This window comes from Rattus norvegicus, chromosome 6, assembly GCF_036323735.1.
Source record: "Rattus norvegicus strain BN/NHsdMcwi chromosome 6, GRCr8, whole genome shotgun sequence".
NCBI classification, from domain to species: domain Eukaryota; kingdom Metazoa; phylum Chordata; class Mammalia; order Rodentia; family Muridae; genus Rattus; species Rattus norvegicus.
The window spans coordinates 130,626,153-130,640,906 of record NC_086024.1 but is presented as its reverse complement, the minus strand read 5'-3'; the positions used below and the strand labels follow the sequence as shown (position 1 = coordinate 130,640,906).

Sequence of the window (14,754 nt, the reverse complement as noted above, 5' to 3'; positions counted from 1 at the left end):
CTGGAGCTTGCTGACTAGCCTAGCCTACTAGGAAAGTAACAGCCAATGAGAAACTCTGTCTCAAAAAAAAATCCAGAACAACAAACGAAACGAGATGGACGGCACCTGAAGAATGACAGCCAAGATTACCCTCTGGCTTCCCCACGCGTAAGGGCACATTTACACACAGGAACACACACGAATGCACAGACACCCACACATGCAGGCACATGTGCACACTTGGGCAGAGCAAGCTGTGTCTCAGGGTAAATGGGACCTGGGGGGTTGTGGCTCCAGAGCCCACGCCCCTGTTCTGCAGGTCCCGCCACTCCTACTCTGTCATTTGTGCTGTAAAGATGTTTGTTATTTTCCTGATGTAGATGACACACACCACCAGCCCTGATTGTTTCCCTCGGCAGGAACACCCGTGAGCATCTCCTAGAGGCTTTGTGTGTCACAGAACGGAGTTTGGCAAATGGCACTTGAGAGACAGGTACCAACTTTATTTAGGGCTGCCATCATCTCTTCTAAACCACATATTGACAGACATAACCACTCCCCTCCCCCCACTTTCTTTTCCAAAAGAACAGCTTACAATTAAAAGGGTGGGGAATAAAACCTCACACAAATAAGGTTCACTTAGATCCAGCTTTGGGGGCGATGATACAGGTGATGCTACAGAGAGAACCAAGTTCCAGTCTCTCCTGGAGCTCCCTCCCACCAGAGTCCTTGGGACAGGACAGCAGGTCACGGTGTTCTTACTCTCTGGAGCTAGGATCCAAGCGGGTGTGAAGAGGACCCAGTTTTCTTGGCCCAGTGCCCTAGGATGCATTTGCCACAGGAACATCGTGGGTAAATGGCACTGAGCAGGGTAACGAGTTACAGTCTCAATGGTTACTGAATACAACAATGCTGTTCTATTCCTGGGGTGGCTCTTCAGACACCTTGGGTGACCTCTGCTACAGACGTCTATTAAAGCCCCAACGAGGCAATTCTGGGAGGATGGAGATAAAGACAAAAGAGCCCACAGGAGCGAAGCTGCACTCCAAGCTGCCCATAAACCTCTCCACTCAGAAAGAGCTCTCCCTGGCCTTTCTCAGGGGTCTACAAGCTTCGGGCCCAGCCACCTGCATTGCAATCTCTGTCACACAGTGACCGTCCTCAACCAGATCTGAATTTGCCTTGACTGCTTAGAGGACCCCTCCCAACGTGCAGACTGCAGAAGCAGCCTTCTTATCCAATCTGATCATCTCCACACCCTGGCACATGGTGATGGGTGCTTGTAATGTGAAGGAGAAATGCCCCCAACAGGCTCATGTATTTGAACGTGTGGTCCCTTGTTGGTGGCACCAATGTCAGAGCCTATTTTTTTTTGTGTTTAACCCACCATAAGCCACAGGGGGGGGAAAAAAAACGAGGGCTATTACTTACTCATTACTGTCACAAAGTACACAGGAAGCAACCTAAAGGAGGAAGACTTACATTGGCCTGCAGTTTGAGGGGACACCGTGCATCAAGGTGGGAACAGAACAGCAGCGAGTGCCTGAGGCAGAACCTCTGTGGTCAGGAAGCCCAGTGAGTGCAGCGAACGCTGGCAGTCCAGGACCCCAGTCCACAAAACGGGGCTGCCCACACTTAGGGCAGATCGTCCCACCTCAATCCAGTTAATCTAAATCTTTTACAGACATCAGGAAATCTTAGAGGAACCCCTTAGAGGGGTTCGGGAAGCCACTTCACCATGAGATGCCAGTCTCCATGCGAAGGAATGGGAGGGGTAAAGGGCAAAGGGCAAAGGGGATGTTCTGGAAGTTGTGAGGTGTCCATTGACATGCCTGACCACTAAGCTTCACCGCATGGTGCTTTGTAGACCCACTCAGCATCCCCCCGAACTGTCTGGTGGGTCCCTGGCTTGGAGTACTGAGTAAATCTGAGGAGTTCAGCGTGAGGGGATTTTATAGCCGGTGCCAATGGTCTCAAACTCGAGTTCTTTGGGAAATACTCACAAACATTTAGAATTAACTTCCAACATTCGAATTTTTTTGATGTCACAGTTCTAAGTATAGAAATAACCTTTTGATTTTTAAATAGAAATCAGAGAGCCGAAGACAAGCAGTGAAAGTCTTCCAAGATATCCAGGCCCAACTGTGGGGTTCAGGCAGGGCATAGAGCACCGCGGGGGGCCTGTCTGACAAACCTCCAAGGGAATCCAGAGTTCTGCACAGCGAGGTCTGAACACGGGCCCCGCCGCACACAGGCACAGCCTGGGCCCAGAAGATGATTAGCAACAACCGAAGAGCACCTCAGGGGACCCTCCCACAGACAGTCTGTCACCCAGCGATTTTGCCATTCCGTTTCAAAGTTTAATTAGAGAGTCGCTTTCCAACGCTTAGATGCAATTAACCCCCCTGGAGCAGTCCTGGTGACGCCGTAGCTGACACAGGCCGCAGATGCCCACCGTGGTTCTCAGAATCACAGATTGGAAGAAATTCTCAAGCCGAGGAAGAAATGACAAAGATCTGTGTTTTTTCGGGAGAAAACTTAACTTTCCTAAAAGTCAGATGAGAAAACCTCCCATCTGAGAGGCTGGCTTTCCCCTGGAGGCCTCCTTCCTGACAAACAGCCCTCCTCCAGCGTAGCCAGCCCTTACTTTCCTAGGGAGGAAGATTCAGGACCTGCAAGCTGTGCTGGGAGGCTGGTGCTCAGTGAGCCACGCATGCGCCCCCTCCTTGCTCGGCGTGTTAGCAATCGCTCTGGTCTGTTATTAGAGAGCAGTGGCCCTTGGTTCTCCTATACACAAGTGGTGCTGCTCATGTACAAAATGGCCAAAGGCCCAAAAGAACTCAATGTTCCAGATTTTCAGAGCCGTTTGTTCATGAGAATAACCTTCTAAAGCCACACGGTGTCTTATTTTCACTTTCGGTATCTTCACGAGGTGAGCAGGAAAGAGAGAGAATGCCTGTGGAACTAACATACAAGGACGCCGAGTCCAGGGGGATGCGTCTCATGTCACACATCTCATTAGAACCACAAGAAGAGTCAAACTCCGGAGTCTAGGGTTAGGTCTCTAGCCCCACCATCTTTCCACTAAGTTTTCGTGTTTCTTTTACATATCCTACTGGAGCACCCACTGTGTGCTGCGCCTGTTTAAATGTATTTATTTTTAATCCACCTCATTCTTTAAGAATATTTTATTTTTATTTTTCGTGCATGAGTGTTTTGCCTGTGTGTATGTATACCACACATATGCCTCGGACCCAAGAAGGCATCTGATCCCCCCGGAACTGGAGTTACAGAACGTCGTGAGACACTGTGTGGGTTGCTGGGGACTGAACCCAGGTCCTCTGCAAAAGCAGCCTGTGCTCTTAACTACTGCGCCATCTCCCCAGCCCCAGCTTACATGCACTCTCATGGAGGACCCACTGTGTGTGGTACTTATTTCTACATGGTCCTAAGGAGCACCTAGTGTGTGTCGTGTTGGCTCCTGTGCATGCTTATGGGATGCCCACTGTGCAGTGGGTCCTAAGGAGCACCTAGTGTGTGTCGTGTTGGCTCCTGTGCATGCTTATGGGATGCCCACTGTGCAGTGGGTCCGAAGGAGCACCTAGTGTGTGTCGTGTTGGCTCCTGTGCATGCTTATGGGATGCCCACTGTGCAGTGGGTCCTGTGGATTCAGTCCACAAGGACAGAGAAACTATCTGCCCTGTAGGGGTTCTAAGCTTAACGGAGAAGACAGATACAAACACAGACATCAGACAGAAACCCCAGAAGCTGCAGGGTCCTACAGGAGTAGAGGAGCTGGGTGTAGGGGTGCTCGGTAGAGCATGGCTCCGGGCTAGGGGAGACCCAGGAGGTGCTAAGTGAGCAAAACTTAAGGAATATCCACTAGTACTGTCCTCAGCAAGTCTTGGCTCTGTTGCTGGTGAGTTTTTAGCATGTGCTTGTCTGAGCAGAAGAAACTTTGGAGAGCAATGACCATTCATTCCCCTGGCATAAAGACTTCCAAAAGGGCTCTCAGCCCTCACATGGAGGTCCCTGAAGAGTTGGAAGCGATGCTCATGTGGGCTCGAACCCATGGCGGGAGCTGCTGTAAACCAGGACGTGCTCAGTCACACCACAGCAGTGACATTCGGACTGCAGAGGTGGTGGCAGGGAGAGATGTGACAGCGTCACAGGCAGAGCTCAGGACAGGTTCTCAGTGAGTTGGGCCATCCGACACTGCAGTTACTACCCACATGCTGACACGTCGATTAGAGTAGATTAAAATGCAGCCTTGATTGCCAAGTGGTCCTGGACACATTTTTGAGCACTCACTAGTCATGTGTGGGTGGCTGTCACAACAGGTCCAGTGTCTTGCTGGACAGCAGGGAAGGAAGGACAAGGAGGCAGTATCAGAAGCTCTGACGTAGAAGGCGAAAGGTCATGGGACGTGAACCCCCTTGGCTTCTGGTTTCCTCAGGGTCTATGGAATTTACAGCCCTGGTATAGCCTGGTATACAGGGAGTACTCAATGCGTGCACCCAGCATTTTGGGCCAGACAATAAGCATACTCTGGGGAGTACTTACCACACACAACCCTATTCGTGACAACAGAAGCCAGTTATGACTTCTATTGGAATGAGTGATCAGGTGACAAGGGATGGGGGGGGGAGGGGTGTCTCGTTCTGATTAAAACTCCAGGCCTGAAGGGAGTTTTCCTCAACATGAAAGAACCAGTCAGTCCTGGGCTGTCAGGGTGGGTAGAGCTTGCTGCTAAGGCCGGCTGTAGCTCATCTTTGCTACTTTGTGGGTTCTTCTTTCTTCCAACCTTTCAACCCCCTAACACTGGATGGGAGAAAAGAACAGGGAAAAGGAAAAGGGGTGACATCATTAGACTACTTCCTGCTGATTAGGGGTATCAGGTTTCTTGGGACAAATATGATCTTCCCCAACGGGTTATCTAATTTCTTCTTTCTTCTCTGGGCACGCTACTTGACAAACAGTGACCAACAACGACCTATATCGACCAACCACACCTCCCAGGGCCCTGGTATTTATGTACCCTTTGAAAAGTCCCCAGGATTCCAAAGTCACACAATCACCAAAAAATATCTGCAGCTGGCAAAATCAAGCCCCTGCTAGAGCAGGAGGCAAATCACAGTCAGCTGCTGTGGACAATCTGAAGCAGCCCCATATCTCACTCCTGGGATTAAAACAAAACATATTGTTACAATATTTCTGTGTTTTCTAAAGAAACCAAAATGCCAACATTGACACTACACCTGACAGCCTGAGTTCAACCCCTGGGGCCCATATGATAGGAGAGGACTCCCACAAGTCGCCCCCTCCTCTCTCTCCCTCCTTCATCCCTCCCTCTCCCTCTCCCCCCACTTCTGTCACATACACATACACTCACTGTAGTAGTCACATACCTCACCCATAACCGGCAGAACCGTGGAGCTCTGCCCATGGGTTCAAGCACTGCCCAGCTTGTGGGAAGCATGCAGAGTTTCCCCAAACTCGTGCTCTGTTCTGGACTCCCACATCCTTGTAGGTCACTTCCGGTACTCCACAGCTCCTGTTCTTGCAGTTACTGGGCCTCCCTGCCCTTTTTCTCAGGGGCTTGCGGTTTTCAAAGGAAACCGAGAAGCCGATGCTTTTTAATTCCATCCTAAAAAAAAAAAATCAGGAGGCAGAAGGGAAATTGGAAAAGAGGAAGGAAAGAAACCATGGTTTGCACCGACTGCCAGGACGGGCGTGTACAGATGCTTTCTGTGTGCATCTGCATCCAGCGTCACCAGTGGTTCTGATCCTGCTTTCAGGCTGACCACTCCATGGCCTGCTTCTCCGGGGGTATTGGCATTCTTAAAACCATGACCCCCTGAGCAACACCAACGCAGACGGCAGCCGACTCTGTTACTTACAGCCCGCTGTTGTTGGACATTTTGAGACTTCTGTATTTCCAAGATTTCTCCATGCCCCTGTAGTTTCTTCTTTTTTAATTACATTTATTTATTAATGAATTATGTAGGGCAGGGTATGTAGGCCCCATGGCATCCTGTGGAGATCAGAGAACAACTTGCTGAAGTCGCTTTTCTCCTCTAGCTGATCAGTTATCTCACAGGCCCGTGATTAACATTTTTTGGGTCCAAAATATTTTTTTAACCTTTCATATTATTTCTTTGGGCTGGATTCCAAGAAGTGGCATTACTGATAATGTGCAAAAGGTTCGTGATAGGGATTGCCAAATTTTACTCCAGAAGGGCAGTGCTGCCTCGCCCCCACCCCCACCCCTCCTCCCACCTCCCTCCCTGCCCCCCACCCCCCACCCCCCGCGCCCCCTTGGCAGGTGTTCCCAGGCTTGTTTGATCTTCCTCAAATCCCTACAATCTTTGCGAAGTCTGGAAAGGACGACACACTCTACACTAATGTAAGAAAGACATAGGAGCCTACAGTGTGTTCCTCAGCACCGGACAGGCTGTGGGGCCCTCTAGCCTGTGACTCCTGAATTCTAACTCGTTTTAGTCGTAAAGGGTGAGAGAGGAACAGACTGAAAGGATGAAATACAAAGGAAAAGTATGCGGCAAAGAAGAAAGACGGTAGAAAACAAGCTCCCTGTGGCGGGAAGCCCAGGAGGGACCTAGAGGGTGGTGAGAGGAAAACAGGAACAGAGAGCGCTATCCCGGACACCCAAGATGGACCAACAGGAGACAAAGTCAAACCAGCCCGGAGCTGAGGGCGGGGGCAGAAGTGGGGTACGCAAAGCAGGGACCGCCTAGCGTCGCGACCTCTCCTTGACCGGGAGAAACACAAGCTACGAGCTGGGATGAAAGCCGGCGGTGGCTCGCCTGGAGCTTAGTTCTTGGACTGAGGGGGCAACAGGAGAAAGGGGCCCCAGGCTTGGAAAGAGCTGCCCAAAGCCGGCAATTAGCATCTCCCACCGCGGGGTCGCAGGGGCCGCGTGCAACTCCAGGAGTCCCCAGCGCCCGGCACACTTCGTGCACCCCGCACATCCGGTGCACTCAGCAACGGTGTGCACCCCACATCGTCTCCCACTTCCCGGGATTGCAGGCATCCCAGCTGCACCGCAGCTCATGGCGATCCCAGATACTAACGCTAGAGGGAGCGCAAGGGTTGTCGTGCCATGGGGTCCTGGAACATCCGGGAAGCCTGCCGGGTGCTGGGTTGCACTGGGGTGCAGAGATGCGGATGCGGCCAGGGTGGCTGATGGGGCCACCGTGCAGATAGTTGTCCAGTGCCTTATTTGTTGTTGCACACGAACTAAATTTTTGCAAGATTAAACAAGCCGTGTGAAACGGAAACCAGGCAAAAGGAGGCAGGGCATACTGGGGCTCCCCAACCTCCAATTCTGCTCCCCGAAACTTCTTAAGGGGAGAAATAGCCCGATCCCATCAGCACTTACTTCGTCACCTAACGCGGGGGAGGGGGGGCGCGTACACACACACACACTCCACTTTCGAGGGGCGGGGGTGGTGGGTAGGCAAACTTTAAAAGGCTTTTAAGCTAAAAAAAAAAAAGAAAGAAAAAAAAAAGGAAAACGAGGTTGCACGAGGCTGAGGTACTTGAAATGATTTTTGTGTTGCAAATTGCTATGCTTTTACCGAGGGCTGATGAAAATAAATGAAGCGCCTCTCCCTCTTTTTGCTAATAAATGAAATGAAAAAAAGCACCATTATTATGCCACCTGCTTCTAATTCCTAATTGTGGTAACTTAATTTTCGGATTGTTGTAACTGCTTGCTACCGCAGGCGCCCGAGCAAAAAGGAGAAAAAAAAAAGTATGGAAGGCCCGTTGGGTCTCTTTTGGCAGATGAGGTACAGTGCGTGCAGGTTGGGTTTTTATTTGCTTCTTGTATTGAGATTTACATATTGGGAGGAGATCACCCCGCACTCTCATCAGCAGCCCGAGGGGTGCTCAGGAGGAAGGAAGAGCGCGAGGCGCTCCTTAAGCAGCAGTGGCCGTGACGAAGTCCACATTTTCCCCACACTGAGATTGCATGCTGTTTCCTCTAAAAGGAGGAAGTGTCACTTCTATACACTGGTCCCTGGCTGCCGTCTGAGAACCTTAAAACCCCAGAGCTGAGGACTGGACTTGGTGGTGTGTTCCTCTGAATGGAGATCTACTTCCCGTGGGTGCCGCTGAGCTGAGACACGACTTTGGTTCCTGCTTGCTCCCCATACCTTGAAACCGACATAAAAATTCTCCTGTCGATAAGACACAAGCAGATCCACAACACATTTTCACTCAAGTCGAGGGTTCTGTTTTTACCACTGTAACCTAATTGCAAGTTCAAACTGAGCTTTTTATTTATTTATTTATTTTAAGTTCTGGGGGTTTGTGGCACATTGGAAATCATCTGAGGGGTACATGTTTTTGAGAGAGAAGACACTTTTTTCATACTGTTATAAAAGGGTAGATTACTTCTTTATTCCCAACACACACACACACACACACACACACACACACACACACACACACACACGGGTTTATAAGCTAAGTCCCTATCTAAGAATAATAACAGTTGAAGCCAGAAGAACCTGCCGGTGTCGTTACCTTCACCGGAAAGAGAGCAAACACCTTCTCTGGCGAAATCAATTTAAACACTGACTCGCATGGCCTCCTGGCTTCTGAGGATCTCACACTGGGGACCATTGTCCTTTGTGCCTTTAATGGAAATGGGCTGTACAATGTGGGTTGAATCGCATTAGAGTCATATTGGAAGAGAGAGATGTCTATTGTCTAGAGAAAACAGCCAGACTCGCCACCCTCCCTGAAAGTACCCTGTGAGTGTTGCAGGGACTCTGTTGATGATAAAACCTCATTCAAAGGGATGAGATCAGGAGCCAACTCGGACTAGAAGACAGCCAGTGCAGCCCTATTCTAAACAGAAGAGGTTCCCGGAGGAGGGGGACGCAGAAAGACCATCCCTGAATGGAGACAAAACGGAAGGAAAACATTTGTGAAGGAGACTTAATGGGGCCAGGCAGCAGGTGCTGTTTAAATGCCCAGAATAAGGTTGCAAGCGAATCGTCTGCGTTTGCTGGGCGCCTTCCTAGGCTGCGTGACGCGAGAATGGAGACGTGCAGAAAACACAAGCCTACATCTGCAGGCAGAGCTAGGCTGACAGGGAGAAGGTGTAGGAGACCGACCTCAAAGTCAGAAAAATATGCAAAAGTGGAAAAATCTGCGTGCCTGGGTGGCGGTGTGGGTGGCTTAATGTAACACGGAATGCAAATGCGTCTCCCGATCAGCCTAGAGTGTCTTATTTACATCTTAAGCTGTTTGTTGCTGATTTTTTTCCCTGCAACCGTTTTGTACTGGAATTCTCAAAGCTGAACCAGAAGCATGTAAATGGCCCAATTGGGCTCTCGCTGTGTATCTTCTCTGGAAGGCGCCGACTTGACTCGAATGCACACACATGCACAGCCACATCTATTCCTACAGGAAGTGTGCCCCTTACCCATACAAAGCTCTGCCATCTATATTCCCAAACACGGGGGAGTCTGTGTATTTATTTCTGTCTTGAACTCAACTATGAAACACAAGTCAACATTCTTAAATGTCATTTTTTAATACCTCATATAAAAGGCAAACTTCTCCTAACATGCTTTCCTATTAAATGAACTCCCAGAATACTGCGTGCACCCAGTTACATTCGAAACGCTAAGGCATAATATTTTTTAAGAATTTCTTTCAGTATTAAAAAAAAATGAAAGAAAGAGAAATGCAGGGGAAATATTTTGAAAGTCAATTAAAATTTTGTGTACGTTTTCATTTTTTAATGATAAATTAAGTTACTAATTTTGTCCGTGCTCTTTGTAGACACTGCAGGTTTAATTGCTAATTGTTAACTGCGAATGAATACATTTGCATATTAATTAGCTCCCAATTTACATTTTTAATTTGCTTCCTTCAAAAGGTGCAAGATAAAAGGTCGTGTTATTTTAAATAATTTATGCTTTATTGCATGAAATACGCTAATATGAAATGTGCCTACTAATTTTAACCCCTTTTCTAAGGAAAGAGAACGGCATTAAAGGGAACATGGCTGAGATGGTGGCGTTCTAGAAAACAACATTATGCTGTTCAACAGAATCACTTTTCCTGCAGCCTCGCTGGGCTGGAAAAAAAGAGAGAGAGACTGCATTCTTTCCTATACCCATCAGTTTAGAAAGTGATAATGTATTTAAGGAAAAAGAAAACAGCTGGAATGCTTGTGTCTGTGTGTGTCTGTATCTCTCTGTCTGTCTGTGCATGTGTGGACTGATCAGAGCTCTATCCAGTGGTTGCATCCTGCTTTCTAGTGAATCCTGCCAGCAAATGAAAGTCTGGGGCGGCATCCATTAACAGTCACTCCTTACCAACCAGCCACCGTCTCGGGCTGGACAGACATCCTTCCAAAGTGTGGCTGCTAAGTTCCTCAACCAGCTTTCTTAAAAACCCACCAGGTGGTTAGGGTTTGTTCCTTTCAAGGAACTGATCAAAGAGTTCTCATCTTGTCATTAAGTCCCACCAGAAGGAAATAAACCCTGATTGTCAACTCGGCTGTAATATTGACACATCGTGGCTTAGACCAGAAGCAGAACGCCTGGCTTGGCAAGCTTAGAGGCAGCCGTACATCACTGCTGGTGACGGCATCTCCTCTCCATTCACTCCTCGTTTTCTTTTGTATGATGTTCTAAGCCATCACCACTGAAAGGCTTAGGACAGTTCACAGAGATGTGCAATAATCTTCCTGAGTATGCACGCATGCATGCATGTATTAGATTTAAAAAAATAAACATAGTCTGGGAATGACAAAATAGGGTGTAGAAAAGATGTGTGAATGACGGGCAGGAACTGGAATCTGTGCTCCCAGGTTTCTTGGGATGCTTACACCTTCTCTTGTTCTTCTTTCTGCAGCTGAATTCCAAGCTTTGTCTCGTGCTGATGGTTAGGAAGATGCTCCAGATATTAAGACACAAAGGTTTGAGCCAGCGAGGTAGCACAGCTGGAAAAGGCAACCGCCACCAAGCCTGAAGACCTGAGTTCAATTCTTGGCCCTCACATGGTAGACGGAAAAAACCACCTCCCTCAAACTGTCCTCTGACTTCTGCAGTGGTACTTATGCGGCACACAAGAGAGAAAGAGAACAATGTAACAATTAAAATAAACAAAACAAAGCACAAAGGTTTGTAAGTAGATGGTGTCAGGTGGCCCCTGAATGCTCTCAAATACCCAGAATGCCCCGCAATGGTAAGTTTAGCATATATCAGCCCAGCTCATTTAAAGTGTTAGCCCACAGAACCGAGCAGGCTGTTCACCAGTGGGGCTGTAGTGACCGGAACATTCATAGGAACATTATCATGAAGGACGCACCAGTTCTTAGATTCACCATCCCCACCCCGAGGGGCTAGGTATGTAAACACACCTCCGAAATGCCCAAGATTTGCACGTAGAACGTTCCTTTGGTTTCTGTGAACAATGGCAGAAAAAAAGAACCCACAGACAGAACCTGCCTGGGCTGTTTGTTCCACGACAGTTGAATGTGTAAGAAGCAGGGGCTTTAGTCGGGTTATGTCTTCAATCTTGCCCAGACACCAAAGTGATGGGAACATGGATCAAATCATCCTGAATCACGAGCAGCCAAATAGTGGGGCTAGGGCAGGACTGTGGTCGCCAGTTGCCACATGGTGGGTGCATGGATGCAAAGGCACTAAAGTGCAGGGGATATTTGGGCTTTTAATCCAGCTCTGTATTGACACTGTCATAAAGTCTCCTGCACAGACCCAGTGGTGGAGGGAAGCTGACCTCACGCCATCCCACGCAGGAGTCTCCACGCTCTGTGTCTGCTCCAGAACGTTCCCTTTATGTCACGCAACACAGCCCTTCCGTAAGCCAGAGTTTCGCTGTGACCCTTGCATACTGACAGATGGATGTCAGTTGATGAGACTTAGGGGCTGGGCTGTAGTGGCGGCCATCTTTAATCCTAGCACCTGGGGGCAGAGGCAGGTGGAGTTCGAAGTCAGCCTGGTCTGCTGAGTGAGGTCTACACAGCCAGTTTGTCTTGAAAACAAACTAAGAGACAAACAACAACAAAAGAAGGAGGAGGAGGAGAAAGAGGAGGAAGAAGAGGAGGAGAAAGAGGAGGAGAGGAAGAAAGGAAGGCAAAGAAGGAGACTTGGGAAAAGTCACCGAGAGAGCAATGAGGGAAGGACACAATTGCAGATCGCTGCCTACATAATGCAACTTGTGCATGCGTGTGTGTGTGTGTGTGTGTGTGTGTGTGTGTGTGTGTGTGTGTGTGTTAAAAAGACACTTTAATGAAGAAAGTCAATCAGGAAGAGAGTGGACAAGGCCAGGTGAGACTCCCACTGCTGGCCTAGCCACTCTCTGATGTCCAGCCTGATTTGTTTAGTATAATAAAACCGTTTTCTTCTCCTGGGTTATGTTGATCGGTGGAATTATTTGGATTCTCAAGCTGTTACCCTACTTCATTCCGTTCAGTGTTCAAACGAAAGGGAGCCTTCGCATCCGAGAATGAGACAACACCTCGAGATGTAGATGGGGGCGGGGGTGTCTCTGAAGCCCCACCCAGAGCAGGACCGGCTTCTCAGAGTCCCACTCACCTCTGCTTCATTCCCTTATAGAGAAACTTTCTGGAAAATTCCAACATGTCTAACAGGTTCATTCCAGTGGAGATCCTTCAATGCCTACGTTCATGGGATGCGCTTCTGGAGTGTGCAGAACAAGCCTGCATAGCGAGGACTGGGGGAGGGGAGGGCTGATCCCCGAGTTTTCACCTCCCCCTCCTCCCAACCAGGAGAGGGCTGCAAGAGTTGCTTCTGCCCTGGATACAAGAGAGGGGAATTTTAAGCAGGATGTAATCACCCAAATTGGAACCCAGCCAGGACACTGTGAGGAAAATTACTCCTCCTTGCCTGCTAAATGCCAGGGGAGAGTAAATGACCTGCAGTCCGCGCCCCCATCCAAATGGGGCACACACTTCAGACAGAACAGAGAGGCACACCATCTCCACCTGTCCCACACCGGTGCCCCATTACGTAAAGGTGAACTCAGAAGCAAATTCTCAAAATGACAACTCCCACATGCACCCGCCCACACTGTCCCACACCCAGCTCAGCTCCAGTCCAGGGTCCCTGGGGTCTCAGACCCAGGGGGAGGCTGTCTCTTATCTCTCCTGCCAGCCAAACCAGAAGCACTTGCTCAGGTCACAGAGTTGGTTAAATTATCATCAGGCCCAGACCTGACCTCCAGCTCTCTTTTCACTGAAACTCTGCCCTCACCAAGGAGATTTGGACGCCAAGATTCTTTATACCTGTTCGGTATACGTAGGCTAGGAACACATCCTGGTATATTTGTCTTTGAATGCTTTCTGATTGTGACCTTAAAATTGCCCAACAATGCACTTGTTGGTTCAAAGGGAAGACACTTTTTACAAAATGAATTACCCTCCGGAAGGGAGGTACCTGCTCACCGGGGCTCAGTGAGATGGCCCCTGAAGATTTGGTCCTTTTTGATTAATGGTGAGGGGGTCAGAGATGTGTCTCAGTTGGTAAAGTGCTTGCCTAGCACCCCCAAAGTCCTAAATTTAATACCCAGCACCACACAAACTGCATACGATGAAACACCCCTTTAATCCCAGCACTCTGGATGTGGAGGCAGGAGGATTAGAAGTTCAAGGTCATGCTCAAATACATCTCAGGTTTGAAGCCCGGTTTGACTGACAGTCTGTCTCCAAGCATAGCAAATAAAGGCTGGGGACACAGCACGGTGAAGGTCTTTGTGTAACGACAGGAGTCCGAGTATAATCCTACATTAACTAACTGGGCACAGTAGTCCACCCTTTTCACCGCATAGACCAGAAGGTGACTTGCTGAGCCATCAGTCTAGCCTGCTTGGTGAATTCCAGGCCAGCGAGAGACCGTATCTCAATACTTATTTAGTGGACAGTTCCTAAAAAGACACCAAGGTTTGACCTTTGGCCTCTACAAGTACATATGCACATGCGCATGCGCATGAGCCAAAAAAAAAAAAAAGTTAGTGTGGCGCGCATCGACTCCACAAGGAAGAGTGTTCTCTTCCTGCTTTCCCTAAGGATGCTAGGCCCTAGGAGAGCTCAGGGACTTGAGCTGGACCACTTGAGCGGCTTTCACAGAAATCTCCATGGGTGTGTCCCCACAGTGGAAACACCTTTGTAAATCTAAAGCATCAAAATAAACCGTAAGTCCGGAACGGAGACACATGGACACAGAGGCAAGGGCAGAGGATATGGGGCAGAGAGCGGAGGGAAGTAGTTCCAAGCCAAAGGACACAGGGGCCACCAGGCACTAAAAGAATCCAAAGGATCCTCCCCAGGGCCTGGGCAGAGAGCACAACCATGCAAACACTTTGACCTTGGACTTCTGTCCACCTGAAGCAGGCTGAGTTCTGGCAGCCCCAGGATGTTGAGGCAGAGCTCTGCAGGCCGAGGCAGGCTTTTGTTGTTTGAGAAGATTAGGGCAAGTCCTTGAATCGGCACAGAAAATCAAAGATGGACGCATATGAAGTGGTGAGGGGGGCAGGAAAACGGAGGTTCTTATAGTTTGAGCAGCAGTAGCTTCGAAGATGGCCCACGACCAGGGCAGAGTGGATGAAATAAGCAGGAGGAATACACGTGTACAGACCTGTGAGAGCATACACGTGTGTGAGAAAACATGTGTACGGACGTGGAGAAATAGCCACAGCACCTGGTGGCACTGGAAACATAGCTCCCAACAGATGGGGTCCTGAGAAAAT

General features: G+C 49.0%; 1 long non-coding RNA gene across 1 annotated transcript in view; it reads right to left on the bottom strand.

The window, feature by feature from the left end:
• Positions 1 to 475: 475 nt before the first annotated feature.
• The window catches only part of LOC134479472 (uncharacterized), a 40,902-nt gene continuing 26,623 nt past the window's right edge, over positions 476 to 14,754 (bottom strand). The window contains exons 2-3 of the long non-coding RNA XR_010052832.1: positions 5,388 to 5,626; positions 476 to 4,800 (exon numbers count right to left, since the gene is read on the bottom strand). This is a non-coding gene — a long non-coding RNA (uncharacterized LOC134479472). The remainder of the gene's footprint in view (positions 4,801 to 5,387; positions 5,627 to 14,754) is intronic.